Here is a 6,828-nt window from a genome sequence, read left to right as displayed (position 1 = left end):
ATCAGAAAGATCTATGATGGTATTGGCATTATACAATGCTTTATGTACTGAATCGTCATTGGATATATATAATGCTTTTTTCATACTGAAAAAATAAATAAATGTAGAAATAGAAACATGCGATAAGGGTGTTGGTGACTGAGTTAAGGTAATAGAGAGACTAAATGTAGAAACAGAAACATGTGACAAGGGTATTGTATTGTAATCTAAACTACAAGGTTTGGAGTGTATTAGTCATGATTATGCCAAAAAAACATATTATAGAACTTACTTGTAAGTGGAGCACATGAATCCAACTATTGACAATGAAAACAAACCTAGCGAGTGCAAAGAATATTGATTGAACTTTGTTGTGTTAATGGTTTTTTAATTTTTTATTTATACAGTTAATTAAATTTTTTATTAGTCAACATTATTTAAATGTTTTGTATAGTTATTTAGTTTTTAAATTTTTATTTTGATCTATATGAGCAAAATTTTAACTTTGATGAATGACGAACATCCTTACATTTATTTTCTAATATTTAGTTTGATTAACTCTAATTGTAAATGAACAAATTTTCTCATATTTAGTCTAATTAACTTAATTGTAAATAAACACTTAATAACTAGAATCGAAATAAACACAACCAACTTTAATGGTAAATAAACAAGCGGTAACTAAAATTAAAACAAACACTACCCACATGAGAGTGGAAATTTTTAAATACATAACCTTCCTCACAAAAATAACCCTTCAGGGGACCGTCGTCTTCTTAGCCTTCGTATATTAAATGCTATGGTCGGTATAACTTATCCATAAATGACATGTTATGGTAACTGTAACTTATCCATAAATGACATAAAGTACATTAGATGTTATAGCCATGGTTACTCGTAAATAATATATATATATTTTAACTAGGTTGCATATTTTTCCAGGAAAATTTGTAATTTTTCTTTTAAAGTTTTGTAATTTGCATTTAAAAGGTTTGTTTTTAAAATAATAGCTATTTATCAAAAAAAAAAATTATAAATTATTTTGTCAATTTGACTGTGAGATATAATTTTTTATTCTTAATAAATGGCTCCAACTTCAATCTTCTTATAAATTTAAATCAATAACTTGAAATAGACTAAAACACAAATAAAGTAATCTCCGCCTTATTGATTTGTATAAACCATACATTAGTTACATAAAATTGTAAATATATTTATAATTCAAATTAATAATATATTAATTAAATCTCACATAAATCAACTAATCCAAACAAAAATTTTATATTTTAACAAAATATACATAACTAATTTTACTTATAATTAAAAAAATAATAACAACAAAATTTTCACAAATAATAAAAATTTACACATATTTGTTTTTGAAGGAAGAAAGAAATTAAAAGTACGGGTGAATTTCACTTATATTATAAAAATAATAACAAAGATATTTGTTTTTAAAGAGATAATAAAAGTTCCCAGAGGGGCAATACGTGGAAGTTTCATAGATGGGAATTGTTTGCTTTCATGCACAGAGATTGAAAATAGCTAAAATTCCTCATTCTGTAAAGTAAATAAAATAATAATTTCTTTGTGGGTAGGTATGTTTTTTTTCAGATTGGGGTTTGTTTTATGGTGTTGGTTAGGGATAGAATTTGATTAGCTTTATTATGAAATGATTGTAATTTTTTGGAAGTTTTTTTAGTGAGTTTTTCTGGTCTAATTTCTCTAAAATTAGACAGGAATTTATTGAAAACATAAGTTTGATGAGTAACACTGCAAAATCCAGGGGCCTAAAGGTTTTTCAGGGTGTTGAATCTATATATATACAATCAAAAAACCAATTTAAATAACACAAATCAAAATTTCACCTTAAAATTTTCCACATGCAACATAAGAAAATCTAAAAATTTTTGCTAAAACCATCTCCCAATAAAAATTACAAAACCAACATATTCTTTTGTTAAAACAGTAAATACTAAACAGTAAATACTGATGAGTAAGTACTAAAACCATCAAATTTAATAGATGTGTCCGTTTTGAAATTCCACCCTGGCACTGACATGTTCCTTCTCTACGTGGAGTTATTCAATCTTATGACACGCCTGTTTTCCAAATATACCGAAAACCCATTTTCAACCCCAAAAAAATCAATTCATTACCTTCACGGCTACGAAACTATTTTGTTGATTATTGCTACACGCAAGCGATTTACAATAAATTAATAAACGAAAAATAGAGACATTGGATTCATTTCACATTCATTCGTTGACATCACACAAAAGAGAATTGCGTATTCATAAATTTTGTCAGCCAATACTCTGCACAATATCATTCCCATCTTTCTGTTTCTCTCTGTATGTCCACTCCCACAACGCTACAGCGCCAGTGCATTAATAAAGTTATAATTCCACAAATATTAGTGGCCAATAACCCCCAATATTACCTCTGTAGCCACCGCCAAATTAATGCCATTGCCAACAAATCGCTGCCTCCATTTCCCAGCCTGTTATAATACAGTAAACCAGATGTTCAATCTTTTTGCAAATTTCCCATTTCTGTTCTTGCGTGTGCAGTAGAGAGAGAATAGGTAAACGCACCGACAAGCCGCTTCTTTAGACGCTTCAACGACGGTCTTACGTTCTGTCCATCCAGATACACCTTCTTTGTCTCCCACCATCCCTGCCTGTTTATGGAATCCGGGTCTGTAAGAACAGGATCATTTCTCTCATAGCTTTCATACAGAGAGCTCTCCTCTGGAACGATTTTGTACTCTATATATTTCAGTCCCAATTTCATGGCGGGCTCTCCGTAATAAGTAGCAGCAGCCCAGTCTGTACCCAAAGGCACTATCTGTATAAACACAGAACCAGGCCTCATCAACAAAAAGTGTGTCATGGCAGCACCGTGTACACCCAGCATAACATCACATGAATTCAAAATTCTGAACATCTCTACCATTTCTGTGGTTGGTTTGGGATTTAAAATTTCCACTTGGAACCCAATTTTCTCCGCCAATAGCACAATTTCATTCTGGTTTAGCATTACTCTCGATTTCGGCCGAGAAATTATTACGAGTTTGGGCTTCAAAGAGCTGGGCACTAAAACGTTGCTAATGTTCATAGATGCAGAAGTAGTGTTTAATCCATAAGGAGGAACAGTAGAGGATTCGTTAATCAGGTTTGTAAATCCAGCCATAGGTCTTAATTTAGGGGGAGCATATGCCTTGGCAAGGGGCGACTGAAAGTCCCTGATGGTCTTACCAGTTTTCATGAGCAATGACTCCACAGTTAACTCGTCATGTATCTTTGATCCCCACTATCATCTCTGGAAAACAATGAACTCTTTTATCTCCCCTGAAATCAATAACTGGGCACTTGCTCAGCTGCTTCACAATATCTTGGTATTTCATCATCTACCACTCATGGTATTCAAGAATGATGAACACAACGAAGTTATATAGAGAGGCAATAAACCATCGTTGAACTCATGGTAAACCTTTCCTGTGTACCCTCCAGTTGAGAACACCACTGCAGGCACCGAGTGCTGCACTCGGCACGAATTTTGTTGCTCACTCTCATGATCTCTCCGGCTCAGTATTTTGAGAGTGACATCATCAATCGTGTTCATAACACTGCTCTCCCATTTGCGTGTATATGGCCTGATTTTCTCCTCTTCAGTAGTTTTATTCTCATGGGAATAAAGGAAAACAGAGGAAGATTGAGTGTGGGTTCGCACATCCCCGATCAAATAACATACGTCTGTCCTCAAGTGTGAACGATCGCAGCACAAAATTTCATTGCCATACCTTATAGTTGTATTAACTTTTTCTACACCTACACCTGAGAAAGCAGAAAACAATAAATTAGTTTCATCATCATACTTGACTTGCCTGTGTACTCATTTATTGCAGCGATTAGGTGGTTGTTTACCATCGATGAGAGAAGAACATCTCACACAGCAGTGTTGAGGGTTCGATCTTGACTGGAAGACCTCTTTCTGGATTTTCGATGGCTTCAGGTTTGGGAGAGCAATTCGAGTTTGCAAAGATACATCTCTGTAAACCATCTCCTCGCTGCGGCCATCTGCAACAAGAAATAGACATATTTCATTGACAACATATTACAAAACCTGAGGCTAACAAAACATTCACAAAGAAAGGAAGCTATTTAGAATAAAAAACAAAGGGATGTATGGCTTACACAGCTTGAATATGGGATCGACCCAACAAAGACAGCAAAAGCCTAAGAGATATGAAAGTAAAAGAAAAAACAGAAAGAATTTAAACTTGGACTTGGATTTATGTCCAACAATCCAGAGTATATTAATCCTCTGTTTCTGGGTGAATCACGAGTTGTCTGCCCTGTTCCCTTATCCTCTAGCCCTGGAACATTAGTTCGATTAGTCATTTGAACGGATGATTCTGGTTTTCTCTGTGATTTGAATGTCCCAAATCTGATGGAAAGGATGATGAAACAATTAGGTTAGTTTGGATAAGCAGAAGCGGGAGCAGAGGCTGAAGAAAGCAGACTGGAATGAAATTGCTCCAGATAGATAAATTAGCGTGGAGTGGGAGGAACATTCGAGAGAGGCCTATCTCACTAGGAATCCATTTGTATTAAAGAATAGGAGGACGAATAGAAGGCCGACATAGGGGAAAGACAATGAAAGTCAAACATCTCAAGGGAGGCGGTCCTCCCGGATATCCGAAATTCCTAGTAATTTCCAATTTTCCACGCACAAAGTAAATAACATGTGTACCCATGCCAGTCTGTGGGTGGATTTAGATATTTGGACCATTGAAAAATGCGTTCTTGGAAAATAGAGAAGGCCGGAAAGCCCGAGAAGTGGGCCATGGATTTAGATATTTGGACCATTGAAAAATGCGTTCTTGGAAAATAGAGAAGGCCGGAAAGCCCGAGAAGTGGGCCATGAAAATAGCCGTTGAGGCATAGCTGCGCTTCACATACAGTCAGACCCGTGCAACTTGAGAGGCCCTTCGGACGCAATTCGTCTGTTTCATTTTGCCGTAATCTAATGATTATGATTATTTTGCCTGAAAATTATGGAAATTTTGATAATATAGATTTTTTAAAATATAGCAGGAATTTCTATAATTTTCATGACAAAAAATATAATCGTTATACTACAGTAAAATGTGAGATTAATTGGGTACCAAGAGCCTCTCAAGTTGTATGGATTTGACTGTATGTGAAGTGCAGCTATCCCTCAACAGCTATTTTTATGGCCCATTTCTCTCGCTTCCCAGCATTCTCTCTTGGGCAGGGATTTTTGTAAATCCAAGTAAAAGCTGTCAAACTTTATAATTTTAGGTGCCCTAAAGGTTTTCGATGGTGCTGAATCCATTCCCATCATCAAAAACATAATTTAAATACTACATCTACAAGATTTTTTGAAATTTTTTTGCCCACCACTTTTGGCCGTCCCAGCAATTCCTCCTCTACTCCTCTCAATCAGTTTCTAAGCATTACCATCACCATCACCGTAGTCTAACCGGATTGTTTTTTTGGTCTGAAAATTATGGAAATTTCTGTAATATTTTGATAAATTCAGGTAGGGGTTTATGTAAATCCAGTTTACGAGTGTCAAATTTCAAGATTTTAGGTGCACACAAGTTTTTGATGTAACATGATTTAAACATGGTTTAATTTTTTGAAATTTTTTGGCCCAGATTCTGGCCACTTTTAACCAAATCATTTGTCCATTACCATTCATAAACCTGAGTAGACCCATCTATTATTATTAGGTAGGCCCAAACAATAACATTTTATTGTAAATCCAGATTAACGCTGTCAAACTTCAAAATTTTAAATACCCCAGATTTTAAATGCTTAATTTATTAAAAAAAAATTACTCTAATCCTGATGACTTTTGACAACCTAACCCATTCCTCCGCCTCTATAAACTTGTCCATTACCATTCCTCCGTCCCGGTATACTTCCATGACCATCAGGTCAGCCGCCCAAGCAGTCGCATTTCAACGGCTATCAGGATCATTCCAAACGCGTCAGAACTCTGCGGTGTATGATCATCCCACACGGCATTTCCTTGTTTAATAATGAGTTTAAATATCAGTCCAACTAATTATTCTCTATCAACCTGGACCAGCATGAAACAAACAAACCAGCTGCCGAATCGTTTTTCTCCTCTTCACGCAACAATAAATGCGGGAGAAATATATATATGACGCAAGGGTGATACCGCGTGCTTGTCATAGGGCGTTTTAACATGATGATGCAGACACTTAAATATTTGCAAATGGACAAGAAGTAAAACCAGGCCAGCCCTTCTCCAGTGGGCCGTAGAAACAAATGGTATTTTACTGTGGACATGGCAGTTAACTGGTTTTCACATTGAGTAATTTTATTGCTGGCATCTTGAAATGCATATTATTTTTTTATTTTTAGCCTTATCACAAAGATCAAGCATTTTTTTAATGAAATCTAAATGCATGGAATTACACATTATATAGTTAATTATTTAAATTATATATACTTTATAGTTAAAATAAAACTAGCTTATATAAAAAAAATATTGGGTTTTAAAAGAAGCATTTTACAATTAATATAAAGGAGATGTATAATTCTTTCCATATTCATAGTTATGTTCAATAAAACTACAAATCATATATTTAATGAGTCAAACTATATATAGTTTATCGTTGAAATAAAATGTTAGTGAACTAGCTTATATAAAAAAAATATTGGGCCAAGAGAAGCTTTCTGCAACCAATATAAGGGAGATGTATAATTGTTTCCATGCTAATGGAAGTTCTCCGGTGTCTCTTTTAAAACAAAAACAAAATATTCTCTAAATAAAAAAGTAGCTATT

The 6,828-nt window shown here is 34.4% G+C and overlaps 1 pseudogene; it reads right to left on the bottom strand.

The window, feature by feature from the left end:
• Window positions 1-1,956: 1,956 nt before the first annotated feature.
• Window positions 1,957-4,592, bottom strand: LOC149179250 (xylan glycosyltransferase MUCI21-like; annotated as a pseudogene).
• Between the last annotated feature and the right edge of the window lie 2,236 nt (window positions 4,593-6,828).

Source organism: Pinus tabuliformis, chromosome 4_1, assembly GCF_031772625.1.
Source record: "Pinus tabuliformis cultivar Carrire ecotype Pingquan chromosome 4_1, CPIR1, whole genome shotgun sequence".
NCBI lineage: Eukaryota > Viridiplantae > Streptophyta > Pinopsida > Pinales > Pinaceae > Pinus > Pinus tabuliformis.
Note: the sequence above shows the minus strand (reverse complement) of the source record. Positions and strands in the feature narration are given on the sequence as shown.